At 53.6% G+C, this 15,914-nt stretch overlaps 1 protein-coding gene across 1 annotated transcript in view; it reads left to right on the top strand.

Annotated features, from left to right (window-relative positions):
• The window catches only part of PADI1 (peptidyl arginine deiminase 1), a 36,201-nt gene that overhangs the window by 864 nt on the left and 19,423 nt on the right, over window positions 1-15,914 (top strand). The window lies entirely within an intron of this gene.

The following is a 15,914-nucleotide window of genomic DNA, read 5'->3' as shown; positions in this document are numbered from 1 at the left end:
CTGTCTGGAACTGTCTAGGGACTCCATTCCTGCTGGATCAGAGGGCACTGGAGCCCCAGCAGATGAGGGGCTCAGGGTGGGAGTCCCCGTCTCAGAGGAGGTGGGGGCTGGGGAGTCTGTCACAAGGTGGGATCTGAGCTCCCACTGCCTCTTGGGTCTCAGTTCCTGTGCTGTCCCAGTCTGGTTGAATGGCCTGGGGCCCCAGGGACAGGGCTGAGGAGGGGGAACCAGGACGCTTGGAGGCCAGACCTTGGCTCTGAGTCCTATCGGGAGCCCTGGCGTGGGGCTGGTTCTCTTGGATCTGGGTGGCCAGCCGAGATCCCATTTTCTCCTCTCCTTTTAACATAGTGTTTCCCAGGCTTAGCAAACGGGAAAACAGGACACCCAGTTAAGTATGCATTTCAGCTAAACATCAAATAATGATTTTTAGTATGTCGTATGGGACATACTTAGTTTTTTTTTTTTTTTAAAGATTTTATTTATTTATTTGAGAGAGAGAGAATGAGAGATAGAGAGCACGAGAGGGAAGAGGGTCAGAGGGAGAAGCAGACTCCCTGCTGAGCAGAGAGCCCGATGTGGGACTCGATCCCGGGACTCCAGGACCATGACCTGAGCCGAAGGCAGTCGCTTAACCAACTGAGCCACCCAGGCGCCCGGGACATACTTAGTTTTTAAAAACCACTGCTTAGCTGAAATTCAAATTTAGCTGGACATTTGACTATATCTGGCCACCCGGCTTTAACACCAAGGGCAGGGGAGGGGTCACTGGTGGGCTCCCACTGTCCCGATTCCAGACCTCTGCTCTCATCCCGGGGGGTGGTTGTTTCTGGAAGGTCATTTCAGAAACTTAGGCCCTAAATGGTGCTGCTGACTAAGGCCAGAAGCATTTTCCTGGGAGCCAGGAGACACAGGTTCTGATCCTAACTCTGCTGCTGATTTGCTGTCTGGCATCGGCCGAGTCACTGGCCCTCGCGGGGCCTCATTCCTTATCTGAGCCTCGACAGGGTGAGCTGAGTCCCGTCTTGAGTTCCGCGTGGGGGGTCAAGTGCCCAGATTCTGGAACTGGACACATGTGGCTTCTCATCCTAGCTCCGTTTGTGGCTGTGTGACCCTGGGCAAGCCACTGTCCTGCTCTGGGCCCTGGCGTCCTCATCTGACAATAGCACCGAGCTTAAGGGGGTGGGAGGGAATAAATAAGACCCTGTGTGTGCAGGGCCCCTGGAAGGTGGAGGAGGTGCTCACAGCTCCGACAGTTCTGCGGGCCCCCTTTTTCCAGTACCTGTCCCTCCCGTCGCGTCTCAGAGGGTGGGACAAACAGAGGACAGATGAGGCTGTGTGTGTGGTGGGAGCGGAGGGCAGTGCTGTCTGGGAACCCCCTTTGGGATCACCAAGCACCTCAGTATCCTCCGATTCGGGCCCTGGCCCAGCTGGAGAGGGCGAGGAAGCTGCCTGGGTTGGCCACAGCTGCGGTGCTCTGGTTGACTCTGGAAGGGGGTGCCCCTTTGGGGTCCTGAGTGAGCATTTTGAGAGACCCCCACTCAACAGCCCTTTGGGAGCCTTCATCATGGGCATCGGTCTTGACTAGGGACATAAGTACTGAGGGTCTCTAAACTAGAAAACAGAAGTTTATTCTGCAGCAAGTTGGTTTAGAAGTAGACGTAAGGAAGAACTTCCCGTCCATCCGGTCTGTGATAGGTAGAGAAGGGGGCATGGAATTCTCAGCCTGGGAAGGTTTGAAGAGGGGCCTGAAGGTCACCCAGGGCTTGGGATGGCCAGGATGATGAACTTGGGGCTCCTCTACCCCCATTGCCAGGTGTCTGGCTCCAGCTGAGGCCAAGCAGCGGGTTTCTACTTAACCTTGCTGATAGAGGGGGAAATCACCCCCCCAAAGAGGAGGTTTGCCAGTATCTGAGCTGCCAGGAGGTTAAGTCCCCCCAGGAGAGCCAGTGGGGGTGGGCATGTGGGGTGATGAATTTCCCCCAGGTGCTGTGTGGACCGTGTAGAGAAATATTTGTGTTTGGGGTAATTGTGTGCCCCAGCCCAGGGAACCCTTAGAAGTCCCCTAACCCAGGATGTGCTATAGATTCCCCGCCCCGCCAACTCTGATGGACTAACTCCCCACCCTGACCCGTCACCTTAGCAAACTTGCTCTCTGTCCTGACCCTCCGGGTCTGGTCACACCGCCCTGGTTTTCCCTGTCCTTGCTTGGAGGTGGCCCCCAGAGGACGCATGTCAAAAAAGGGGGGGGCAGTGTGGGGAATCTACTCGTGGTGCAGTCTGGCCCTGTTTGCCCAGAGGCCCGAATCAGAGCCCCAGGCTAGAGGCCATAATGGATGTTTATTCTCTGGCACGGAGGAGAAGGCTGGCTGGGTGGGGGACAGAGATCCTCCTGGATCTCTCCCAAGCCTCCCCCAGCCATGCAAAAGCATCAGAGCAAAACAGACTCTTCTGATCAGATGGGTAGCATTTGGGGCGTCCAGGGAGGAGGGACTCTGGGGGGCCTCTCTGAGGAGCCAGAGAGAGGCTCCAGGCTGCTTCTTTTTCCTGGGGTTCTGTGTATTTCAAACAAGGAAAATGCCAAAACAGAGTTATAAAACCTGTGGTGTATATATTCTTAATGTTTACATTGAGTAAATTGATGCTTTTAACGTGCGCAGAAGTACAATGAAGCATAATTGTGCTGCTCACGGGATAATTATAGGATTGCTGCAGACACTAATTGGTAATGACTGACAGACTCCGAGAGCCGGGCTGGACCCGGGTTTAAAAGCCGGGTGAGGACCATCTCTCTTCCTGGCTCCATCCTGGGCCGCACCGCATTCCTTCATTAGAAGTAATGTTATGGTGTAAATGTGAGGTGCTTGGAGACCATGCGGCCAGGGTCCTCCCCACGCGCAGTGGGGTCTGGACATGGAACGGTGCAGTGTGTGTTCGTGGGACAGCAAAGGTTGGCATCAGGGCAGATCTCCGAGGTCAGCCACTCTTTAATCCTACAGGAGTCCCTGCCTCCCTGGTCCCCCTGGCCACCTGCCATTTGAGACCAGGGGCCCCTCCCAGCCAGTTGCTCGTCCTCCCCTCCCTGCCCCTCCCATCATTTCCGGTCTTGGAACCGATCCTCATTCTTCACCTTTGGTTTCCCTTCCAGCTCCCATCACGGCCAACCTCCAGCTGTCCCTTCTCCCCCAGTCCTTGCCCTTCCTCGCTCGGTGGGCCCACCAGCTGGGGACCCCGAGAGAGCACTTGAGGCGCTGGGAATGGGAGGGCTGCCCACAGGTGAGGTAGATTCCTCCCGACCCCAAGATGCTCTCCGAGTGACATGTTGTCCTCAGCTTTGCTCCGTCCAGAGAAGCTTCTACTCCCTTCTCGGTGGCTGCTAAGCAGCTGTTTAGCTCTGTCAAGTGGTCCTGAGGCTCGAAGATGTGGGTGGGCTGTGGGGCTAGAAGGATCTGGCAAATCCTCACCCAGCCGAGAACGTCAGCTACCGGGGGAGCCCAGGAAGGGGGGGCCTCAGCTGTGGGCCTGGACAGGTGCCATCCAGACAGTGTGTGGGCGCCTGGCCCTCAGAGCTGTGTTCGGCCCTCCAAATGCCCCGGAGAAGCCAGTCACCCTGCATTGGAGTCCAAGGCCCCTTGAAGCCCTAAAAGTGCTCCAGCCCCATTGATGACCCCGCCAACCCCCAGCTGGGTCATGGGCACCGTGCTGGCAGAGGTGGGCTGAGGCAGGGTTGAAAACTCCACAGTCGTACCCTGCAGAGGGTGCAGCTGGTGCGGCCTAAGCCGGGCTGAGCCAAGGAGGCTGGGCCCAGGTTGCTCACCTGGGATGGAAGCCTGGGCACCATCCTCAGTGGGGCCCTGAGGAGGAAGCCCTGTGGGGTTGGGGCCACCTGAGAGTCAACGCACTGACTGCTGAGAACAGGGTGGCTGGTAGTCATGACCTCTCGCTGGGGGTCAGGCTTGTCCTTGCAGGCTGTGTGACCTTGGGCCAATCGCTTAGCCTCTCTGTGCCTGTTCCGCCCCTGCAAGTCGGGGATAGCATTGTTTGTTGTTTCTACCTGTGGCCTTGGCCCCCATTTTGCAGATGAGGAGTTTCATCACCCACGAAATGCATATGCACAGGCATGCTTTTCTTTCTACGGATGGGGAGCCTGTGGGTGAGAGGGAAGAAGTGACTCACAGGTGACTTCCCATCCACAGCTCTTGGGTCCTCGTGCAGGGAGGTTCTGGTCCCCGGCCTCCGTGTGCCTCTGCTCGGGAGGTCTGCGGCCTGAGAGCTGCTGCCCCTCCTCTCCAGCCCCCACTCCCAGGAAGAGCAGGGGTCCGCTTGAAAGGTCTGCCTGGCCTGGGCCCTCCTTCCAGGCCCTGGGTGTGCCCCTCCCTGAACAATGACAGGGCGTAAGCTACCCAAGATTGTTATCTCTGGGAAGGAAGGAAAGAAAGAGAGAGAGCACAGCTGCACCCTGTACCCTTCTAGATTTAGGAGGAAATGTCTGCCCGTGATGTGGGGTCTGCAAGGGGCCAGCCATTGCCCTCCCCCGACCACATTCAGCACCCGGGGAAGGTCTAAGGAGAAGGCCACACTGGGGTGGGGAAGCTGGGGGACCTTCTGGGGCCTTTGCGCCACGGCAGGCATTTAACAGATGCTATTGAACACCTGCCCTGTGTCCAGGTCCATGCTGGGCTTGGCACTTGGAGGTGATATAGCCCATAGCCGCCGGTGAGGGACTCCTGTCTTCATCTGGGAGCGAAAAGAACTTCAGGAGGTGGATGTTAACCATCCACATTTTTGGTCAAGTAGGATAGTGAAGGGGGGTACGAGGGTCCTCTTATCCACCAGCCCTCTCTCCAGGATCTGCTCGTGCCCCATGTCTTTTGTGACCGTAATGACAGTGGGCAGCACTGTAGCAAGGGCTCATGGCCCTATCTCAACGAAGTGTCACAACAACCCCGTGAGATACGGACAACTATGATCTTCATTTTGCAGACAAAGACACGGAGACAGAGAGGTCGAGAGACTTGCCCCCAGTCACACAGCCCACAAAATGCTAGAGCTGGGATTTGAACCCAGGTCTACCTGATCCCAAATTCTGTGAGTTCAACCCCCAAAGACCTCATTGTCTGGGAATCTTCTGTGTTGCTGGGTCAGCTCGAGGGGTGGAGTGGGGTCAAGGCAGAGGTTGAGCTTTGGAGACAGTCCCAAGTGGGGTCACATCCCAGCTCAGCCGCTGTGTCTCCGTGTGTGACCCCCCCCCTTTGAATTTCAATCCGTCTTCTGTAAAATGGGGAGAGGAATCCTAACTTCCCTGCTCGGCAGGCAGGGGCCAAGGGGATGGAATTAGAATGGAATAAAAGTGCGGTGCAGACCATGGTATGCCTGCCCCGTGTGGACCCCTCGAGGACAGGGCCGGGGTGATTCAGCTCTGCCTGCCCCGAGCCCAGCGTGGTGCCTGATGCACAGCAGGTGCTCAGGGAATGCGTGTTGAGGCATAGCAGCCAGCAGCCCTAACTGGAAGATCCATGGGCCCCTGGGGAGCTGCTTTCTTTAGGACTGGAGCCTGGAGGGGGCTGGCCGGCTCTGTGGGACCGTCAGCCATGGCAGTTCTCGGCATCCAGCAGAAGCACCCACAGAGCTGGCCGCACCAGAGAGGACTTACTGGATCCCGCTGGCTGGCCCTATGGCATTTCTTGTGGCTTTGGTCCAGAAAACTTCAAGTCGAGGACATCTGGAAGGTGGCACCTTGGGGGCACCCAGTGGGCAGGTGTCTGGCCAGGTGTGAGGGCAGCTATCGGCTTGGCCAGCCCCGTCTGCTCGAGAGCTGCCCACTGGCTCACTCCTCAGCTTTTCCATCCAATTCTGCATTATTCTCCCCTCCTGCCTTTGCCTCTCCCCTGCACAGTGCCCTGGGCCACGCTCCAGGGCACACTAGTCCTTTGCCACTATACCCCCATCCCCACCCACTAGCTGGAGGCTGGGTCAGCACCATTCTGCCCTCCCTGCCCATACCCTAGGCTGGGAAGAGGGGCCCCAAACCCCCGAACTCAATCCCTGGGGGGCTGGTGAACTCTATCCCCAAGCGGCAGGTATAATGGAGGGCACGGAAGGGACTTCTCCAGGGCTGTTGTGTTTCTCCTTAGAGACCAGGTGGTAAGTTTCTGAGTAGTGGAGGTGAGGTGTGGCCTCCTGGACCCCAGTGGGAGGAAGCTTCGGGGAGCCAGGGTGCAGCTAAGCAAAAGGAAAAGCTTTCTAATTACCTGAGCTGTCAAAGCACAAAGGGATGTGAGGTAGTGAGTTGTCTGGTACAGGAAGTGTTCAAGCACAGAGTCCCACGATGGGCAGGAGGCAGGCCAAGATGATCTTTGAGACCCTGTTCTGACCCAGGGCCTGTGCAGATACTCCACAGACTCATTGTTTTAGGGCAAGCGGGAGCCAGGAGGTCATGGGTGCTACCCTCTTGGCCTGCACCAACCTCATCCCTGCAAAGTTCAGGAGCTCGTGTGGGGAAGAGGGGGCATGGTTTTCCTGACTCGGTGCCCCACATGCCTGTCTTGCGCTCCACACCCCCCTCCTCCATTCCCAAGGAGTCGTGTTGAGGAGGCTGTGTTGCAAAGTTTCAACACTTTCCTTTTCCCTTCCTACATTTTCCCCAACTAACTCATCCTTCCGGTTTCGGCTGGTGGCATGCTCAGGGAACACACGTTCATTTTAATGTCAGCCAGGACAGCATAAAATAGGAGACAAACCTGCTGCTCCTTCCTCCCTTTGTCAGTTGTGTGACCCTGCGGAAGTTACTTAACCTCTCTGAGATTTCTTCATGGGCTAAATGAGCACAGCAATGCATACCCGGGAGGGTGGTTGTGAGTGTAGATGAGATCGTGGGCGTCAAAACCTGAGCAGGTGCCTGGCGCATGGTAGGTGCTGGAAAGAGCCACCCCAGCGTACCCCTCCCCACTATTACCCGCAGAACACACTGTCCTCATGCCTTATCAGGTGGCTGGGAACTACCTGATGACTTGAAATTCCCCACCTCATGCTCTGTGCCTCCTTCTATGAGATTCTCTAAGAATTGACTGTTCTCCTTGCAGTCTCTTGATGAACCTGGTACACAGGCCCAAGTTTGGGCATGGGGTGTGGGGATGTGCACGAGTCAGGCAGGATGCTGCTCTGGGTGACACAGACGGACTGCGACGGGGCCCCGAGGAAGGTCTGAGCCAGTGCTGTGGGAACACAGAGGAAAGGACACAGGGAGCTGGCCCGAATGGGCTGGGCTGTTGGGGGGCCCTGGGGTGAGGGATAGTAACGGTGGCAGTGGCACCGAATGCCTATTAAGCACCTGCTTTAAATGCATCATCTCATGGAATCCCCCCAACAGCTCTAGGAAGTAGCTCTTTGGATTATACCCATTTCACAGAGGAGGGAAATAGAGGCTCAGAGCAGTTGAGTGACTGGCTTTGAACCCACACTCTACATAGAACCCACACTTCCTTCTGTAGAGAGGTGGCATTTGAAGTGGGTCTTCAAGAATACAGAAGGTTCCGCCTCCCCCATCCCCATCCGCACCCCGCACCCCTGCAGAGGTAGGAGAAGGGCACCGGGAAGCAGAGGGCAAGGAGAGGGCACCAGCTCATCAACATCAACGTGGACGTGATGATAAAGACACAGTGGTTACATGTATGGTAATGACTTAGACCCTCTCATCTGAGGGGTGCTTTCAAATCCATTATTTCATTTGACCGTGAGTTTGGGTTGGGTCTGGGGGCTGCTCCATGAGACCCCACCGAAGGGCAGCCAGCCCGCCGGTGTCAGATGGAGGCTCCTAATGAGCAGCCCTCAGCCTCCCACCCCTGCTTGTTACACCCCCCCCCAAGAGCAGCTCTTCATCCGCGGTCCCACCCACAGATTCGGGAGCCTGAGAGATGAGGAAAGGCAGTGCGAAACCCCTCTTCGAGGCCTGGGCATGGGTCAGGCGGAGGACCCCAAGGGAATGAGAATCTGAGGCGGCAAGTACCTGTCGGGCATAACCTGGGAACCTTCCTGCTACCAGCTGGGGGCCTGGGACTCGTGCCTACTTGCTCTGTGGGCAAAGGTTCTGGGGCCAGGCAGGTTGGATTCAAGTCCAGCGCAGCCACCTCCCAGCTGGGCAGTCCTGGGTTTCTGGGTTTCCCTGTCCTCATCCATGATACAAGGGTTTGTTGAGCTTCCTGGTCCATGCCAGGCACTGACCTGGGCGCTCAGGTGACAGTAGCGTTAGAGAGAGTAAAGTGGAAAAAAATCCCTGCATTCTAGAGGGAGAAACAAGAGGGACAGGCAATAAGCAAATACGTCAAAATAAGCAGAATATGTCAGGGGCAATGAAGCTGGCTCACGGGGTTAGGGAGTGTGGGGTTCCTGGTGTCTTCCTATAACACTGTCCTAACTTGGGCAGAGAAGACCTCGCTGAGAAGGAAATGAGGGGTGAGGACCCAGCAGATATCTGCGCACTGAACATTCTAAGCAAGACCTGCAGATGCAGAGGGTCTGAGGTGGGAGTGAGCTGGGCGTGCTAGAGGGAGACAAGGAGCCGGGTCTGTGGGGAGGGGGAAAGGGGGGCCATGTGGTCAGGAAGCCAGTTTGACCCTGTGGAAGGGTTTCAAGCAGGAGGGACACCAGAGGGCTTTTTTTTTTTTTTATTTTAAAGAGGACCCTTTTGCTGTTATGTCCAGAACAGACTGAGGGCGGCAGGAGAGGAGGCAGGAGACCAACCTGTTGTAAAAATCCACGTGAAAGCGATTGGTGGTCTGCCCCCGGATGTTAGCCGTTGGGGAGGTGAGAGTATCCGCTCTGGACGTGACATGAAGGTGGAGTCGTTAGGGTTTGCTGGGGCGCTGGGCGTGAGTGCGAGGGAGAGAGGGGACCCCAGAGTGAACCCGAGGATGGGGCAGCCGGGGAAGGTCTTGGGCGGGCCTGGATGGGGCAGGGGTGGAGAGGTAGGAGTTTGGTTTTGGACACTGTAAATTAATTAGTTAAGTAATTAATTCATATTGTTGGTTTTTGGAGTAGAACTTCTTATAAAAATTATTCCAGTATAGTTAACATACAGTGTTTCAGATACACAATATAGTGATTCAACAATTCTATACATTACTCAGTGCTCATCAGGATAAGTGTGCTCATTAATCCCCATCACCTATTTCCCCCATCCCCCCTGCCTACCTCCCCCCCGGTAACCCCCCGTTTGTTCTCTACAGTAAAAAATCTGTTTTTTAGTTTGTCTCTTTTTTTCTCGTTCGTTTGTTTTGTTTCTTGAATTCCACGTATGACTGAAATCATATGGTATTTGTCTTTCTCTGACTTATTTCACTTACCATCATACCTTCTAGATCCATCCATGGCAAGATTTATTCTTTTTTAATGGCTGTATAATATTCCATTGCATATGGAATGGAATATTATATGCATACATATACCACATCTTTTTTACCCATTTATCTATCGATGGACACTTGGGCTGCTTCCATAATTTGGCTATTGTTGATAAGCTGCAATAAACTTAGGGGTGCATGTATCTTTTCAAATTAGTGTTTTTGTGTGGCTTGGGTAAGTACTCAGTAGTGGAATTACTGGATCATAGGGTAGTTCTATTTTTAATTTTTTGAGGAACCTCTGTACTGTCTTCCAGAGTGGCTGCACCAGTTTGCATTCCCAGCAACAGTGCATGAAGGTTCGTTTTTCTCCACATCCTCACCAACACTTGTTGTTTCTTGGGTTTTTGATTTTAGCCATTCTGACAGGCGTGAGGTGATATCTCATTGTGGTATTTTTTTAAAATAATTTTTATTGTTATGTTAATCACCATACATTACATCATTAGTTTTTGATGTAGTGTTCCATGATTCATTGTTTGTGCATAACACCCAGTGCTCCACGCAGAATGTGCCCTCTTTACTACCCATCACCAGGCTAACCCATCCCCCCACCCCCCTCACTGTGGTTTTGATTTGCATTTCCCTGATGATGAGAGATGTTGAGCATCTCTTCATATGTTTGTTGGCCATCTGTGTGTCTTCTTTGGAGAAATGTCTGTTCATGTCTCCTTCCCATTTTTAATTGAATCATTTGGGTTTTTTTTTGGCAGGGGGAGTGTTGAGTTGTATCAGTTCTTTATATACTTTGGATATAACCCTTCATTGGATATATCATTTGCAAATATCTTCTCCCATCCAGTAGGTTGCCTTTTAGTTTTGTTGATTGTTTCCTCCACTGTGCAGAAGCTTTGCATTTTGATGTAGTCCCAAGAGTTTATTTTTGCATTTGTTTCCCTTGCCTCAGGAGACATATCTAGAAAAATGTTGCTATGGCTGATGTCAGAGAGATTACTGGCTATGCTCTCTTCTAGGGTTTTTATGGTTTCTGGCCTCACGTTTAGGTCCTTAATTCATTTTGAGTTTGTTTTTGTGTATGGTGTAAGAAAGTGGCCCAGTTTCATTCTTTTGCAGGTAGTTGTCCAGTTTTCCCAACATCATTCGTTGAAGGGACTGTCTACCCAGCGCATATTTTTGCCTCCTTTGTCGAAGATTAATTGACCATATAATTGTGGGTTTATTCCTGGGTTTTCTCTTCTATTCCATTGATCTTGTATCTATTTTTGTGCCAGTACCATACTGTTTTGAATCCTATAGCTCGGTAGTATATCTTGCTATCTGGAATTGTGTTATCTCCAGCTTTGTTCTTCTTTTTCAAGATTGCTTTGGCTCTTCAGGGTCTTTTGTGGTCCATACAAATTTTAGGATTATTTGTTATAGTTCTGTGAAAAATGCTGTTGGTATTTTGATAGAGATTGCATTAAATCTGTAGGTTGTTTTGGGTAGTATGGACACCTGGGTGGCTCAGTCGGTGAAGCGACTGCCTTCGGCTCAGGTCATGATCCTGGAGTCCCGGGATCGAGTCCCGCGTCGGGCTCCCTGCTCGGCGGGGAGTCTGCCTCTCCCTCTGCCCCTCTTCCCTCCCGTGCTCTCGCTCTACCATTCTCTCTCTCTCTCTCAATAAATAAATAAAAATCTGCTGTCTTAGGACGGAATGTTCTGAATACGTCTGTTATATCCATCTGGTCCCCTGTGTCATTCAAAGCCACTGTTTCCTTCTTGATTTTCTGCTTGGATGATCTATCCATTGATGTAAGTGGGGTGTTAAAGTTCCATACAATTATTGTATTACTACCAATTACTTCCTTTATGTTTGTTATTAGCTGCTTTATGTATCTGGCTGCTCCCATGTTGGGTACATAAATATTTACAATTGTTGTGTCTTCTTGTTGGATTGTTCCCTTTAGGAGTATATATGGACACATTAGATTTAAAGTGCCTGTTAGACACCCAAGGGAGATGTTCAAAAAAAGCAATTAGCTATCAGGGTCTGGAGATGGAAAGGAGGGGTTCTAAGCGTATCAACGCGGCAGGTGGAGATCATCAAGGGGGTGAGTGTCACCAGACAAGAGGACTGAGCACCAAGCCCTGCGGCCAGGAGGGTAGGAGCCAGCAGGGACACACTCATAGGAATGACTGCCTATTGCTGAGTGCTATTCTAATTGTGCGTTCTGGAACAGAGGGGGTAGGGGAAACCACAGAAGGGGCTCGGAGACCCAGTGAACCCACTGGGAGCCGGACCGGAGCTAAACCCCTTGGTTACCTGACCACTAAAATCCTCTACTCTGACTCACAGGTGGACATGACATGTGGATCTCCTGAAATTAGCCTCAGTTCAGAGCCAGTGTCCAGTAAAGCTGGAAAAGTCCGATTATTTCCTTTTCCCCAGTGTACGTTCGCCTGGTTAAAGGCTGTGAATTCCTTTGGAGAAGGCTGGGAGAGAGGTGAATAGAACGCACCTTTAGTTGTACAGGAGGGTCCTTCCCCAGGAGGACCTGATTGTCCATTTTACAGGAAGTTTATGAGCCTATTGCCAAACACAGCCATGATAGTATTTATTAATTTTTTTATTTAAAAAAGTATTCATTTGTTTTTGAGAGAGAGAGAGCACACGCGCATGCAAGCGCACGTAAGGGGAAGGGGCAGAGGGGGAGAGAGTCTCAAGCCGACTCTGTACTGAATGCAGAGCCCCACGCAGGGCTCAGTCTCATGATCCTGAGATCACAACCTGAGCCAAAATCAAGAGTCGGTCACTCAACTGACTGCGCCACCCAGGTGCCCCGCCATGACAGTATTTAAAATTAAACTCTATGTGTTTACAAGTAAATAAATTATATTGAAAAAAAGACAATAATCAGAATGCACCGCTTCCTTACTATTTTATTACGCTCTACCAGGATCTGTGCCCCGTGATCATTCACCTCCGTATGGGAGAAATAATTATATACGGGGTGCTATTGTATTTCTTTGTAACTCTGAGTTCAATGATGTTGCCTTGGTAACTTGAAATTGGCCATTGGTGGAAGTCTCTAGACCATGGAAATTGGCAAAGTCTACAAATCAGGTCTCCCATTTATTGTTTGTTTGGTTTTTTTTCGATGAAGAAAAGGAGATGAACGCAGATTAAATTTAGAAGTGTGTTACGTTGTGATTGGCACAAAAAGTGAGGGAAGTGTTCGTCCAGCATTAGCTGGCTCAGCAGAGAAGTTGCTCATATCACCACCGATGGAGTGATGTTTATCTCCAGGGCTTCGCTTTCATTTTATTCTTGAACACAAACGAAAGTATCAGTCCGTGTTTATGTCACGCATCAAATTTCATGACGACAAATTTTGGGGGGAAAGAACGAGCAGATTGGGATGTAACTCCATTTGTGGAGTTGTGGTTGAATGGCCAGCATGGTTTGGCTGTGGTTTTGAGAAGCATTCTGTAAGAATTGGGGGGATTTATAGGATTTACAAGTAACTTTATGATGAAGAGTAACATATATTGTACTATTGTTAGTATACTGCGTGCTACACACCATTTGTATCAGTAAAACTAATAATCAACTTAACTATCCCCTCCCCCCACAACTGCTGGTGGTTAACGGGGGCCAGCCCGCTGCCTGGGGCACCCTGCAGTTAGGAGGGCAGGGCAGCAAGGAGAAGCCTGGGGAGGAGGGGAGAGCCGTGTGTCCCAGAGGCCAGGTGGGAAGTGTTTCAAGGAGGACAGCCGATCATCTGGGTCAGATGCCCCTGGCGGGTCTCAAGAGGAAGAAGAGAAGGGACCTCTGGATTTGGCACCACGGCAGTTTCAATGGCACAGCGAGGAGGAGGGCCTGACTGGCGGCAGGTTACAGGGACAACGGGGAGACAGGATTGGGCAGCCAGCATGCAAAACTCGCACAACTCCTGAGGCGCTTCCCCGTGGAGGAAAGGAGCCGAAGAGACGAAGGTGTGGGTGTCCGAGCTGTCACCTCCCACCACCTCTCCACCTCCGGCAGATGGGTTGTAGGCAAGAAACGGAGGGAGAAATTTGGGGCAGCCCAGTCCCGTCCCCGTCTTGGGCCCCAGTTCATTCTGATGCTGCACACCAGTTCCTCTCGGATGTCAGAACGCACAGCCCTGATCCCAAAGCCCAGACCCCAAAGCCTTGGGGCTCAGAGCTGGAGCCCTTATCGGCAGGCTTGAGACCAAAGACCTGACCCCAGGGCCCAGGAGATGGAGCCCCAAGACGGGCCTGATACCCTAGCCCCTCCCTCCCCGGGTCTCCAGCCCCCAGAAATGTTGTCAGGCTGTGGGCAGTGGCAAGGGTCACCCAAGGTCAGTGGTCAGGAATCTGAGTGGGACGCGGTCAGCCGCGGGAGTGCAGGGGCAGAGTGGGGAGGCGGGAGGGGGCTTTCTGGGCGCTGGGGCGGTGCTTAGGCAGTCTGAGGGAGGGGAAGGTGTGTAGAAATGTTGAGCGGTGCCAGGGAGTGACCGTGAGGTGGGCTGGGGATTCTGAGCCTGTGACCAGGAAGGGCCAGGGCTGCCCAGATGGGGCTAGAGAGGTCTCCGCCCTCAGTGGTTGCGGGTCCCGGCGGGGCTGGGGGCTCGATGGGGCTGGCGCGTTGGAGAAGTGAGCTGGCTGGTTGGCTGGTGGTATCGGTGGGGCTGCGGATAGGGGAGTGTGTGGTGGGCGCCGTTCTTGGTAATGACAAAGTCCGGGGTCTGCCCGGGGCGCGGGTGGCTGAGGGCGGGGGCCAGGCTTGCTGGAAGAGGAGGTCGGTCAGGCGCTGAGGCGCCAGGGTCTCGCCCATCACCCAAGGGGCTGCTGAAATAATAAGTGGGGGCAGCAACGCAGGAGAGTGGCAGGAGCTGACCCCCTCCAGGAATGGGGGCAGAGTGACAATGATGTGGCAACGACAGGGAGGAGCACGCAGGACCCCTGCCCACCTCTGGGCCCGGGGATAGGGGGAGTGGGGGGGGGCAGTGGCCACCATTGAGAGGGCTGCGGGGCGGGGGGTCCCTGCCCACTGCGGGGAACAGGTTTCTGTGGTAGTATGAAGGTCAAGGACACACTCTGAGATGTGGTTGAGGCCACCGTGCGGGTGATGGTCTGTGGGACTGTCTGGGAGTGGGGGCGGATGGGAGATCGGGTCAGATTAGAGGATGAGTGTCTGGGGTACTTGGGTTCCTATGGCAACTGATTAAACAAGGATGAAAGGCATGCAGGATGGGGCTTCCCGAAGGTACCACGGCGCACGGGGATGTGGGGTGGTGTGGGTGGGTCTTGCCGGCAGCCTGCAGGGACCCAGGGCCCTTCTCCGCCCCGGCCGCATCTGTAAAGTGAGGAGAGTGAAAACTGCCTTGCCGAGCATCAGGGAGCCAAGCGCTGAGTAGGACTTGGGGTTGTAACTATGACCACCGTCAACCATTGTCTTTGGGGGCAGTTTGATGGGCACAGGTGACCATGGTGGGGGCTGTGGAAGGGTGTTCGGTTTTTCCAGAGGGTTTAGTATCTGGGTGAGTTCTCAGGGGTCCAGGAAAGGATAAAGGCCGGAGGATACATCAAAGGACCCCTCTGGCCCAGCATCTTTGCCGTCAGGTGGATGTCTAGTAAGTGGACTTGACCTTAAGTGGTGACCGTGAGGCTGATGGCTCTGTCCTGGGGAACAGCAGGGGAGAGCCCTGACACGCAGGGGAGGGAGAAACACCGACACTTAGTGCTGTTGTCCAACTTCCCCTCTAGGGTATGGGCTCCACGTGGGGGGCCTAGCTATCAGAGCAGAGTGAGAGGGATAGGGAGGAGGGGGAGACGGTGGGGGCAAGGTGCAGCATTAAATGGGGTGATGGGGGCTCACTGAGAAGGTGACATTTAAGCAGAGCCTTGAAGAGGGTAAGTGAATGAGTCTTGTGGACACCTGGGGGAAGAGCATTCTATGCAGAGGGAACAGCCACTGCAAAGGCCCTGAGGCAGGACAGACGGGCAGCTTCATGGAACAGCGGGAAGGTCAGTGTGGCTGGAGCAGAGTAGGCGAGGGGGAGCATCGTGGGGAGGAGAGGTCAGGGAGGTGGCAGGGAGCAGATCACAGGGGGCCTTATAAGCCACTGTGAGGACTTTGCCTTTTACTGAGTGTACCGGGAACCACTGCTTTTGGGCAAAGGAACGACACAATCTGCTTTAGTGTGCCGTGTGCAGAACAGACAGGCGGGGGCCACAGGTGGGTCTGCAGAGACCAGTGAGGAGGCTGCCCAGCAATCATGTGGTGATGGTGGAGGTGGTGAGAGGTGGATGACCAAGGGGGTTTCCTATTGGACTGGAGAATCTGGAGGCATCAGAATGGGAAGCCTTGGCATGGGGGTTGGAGTTTGTCCAGGGGTTTGCTGTCTCTGCTCTCTGGAGCCTTGGGGACCGCTGTTAGAGGGGGGTTGTTAAATGCTATGGTTTGGCCCCATACTCCGCTCCCTGGTGTCTGTCTTAGGTCCTAGGTCCCACATGGGGTCCTCCGAAAGGGCCCTGCCGCTAGAGCAAAGTCCTATGTTACAGGTGGGGAGG

Source organism: Eumetopias jubatus, unplaced genomic scaffold (genome assembly GCF_037043125.1).
Source record: "Eumetopias jubatus isolate StellerSeaLion01/CBP00866 unplaced genomic scaffold, mEumJub1_p1.0 scaffold_4, whole genome shotgun sequence".
In the NCBI taxonomy this organism is placed as follows: Eukaryota; Metazoa; Chordata; class Mammalia; order Carnivora; family Otariidae; genus Eumetopias; species Eumetopias jubatus.
This window is presented reverse-complemented; position numbering and strand designations above follow the sequence as displayed.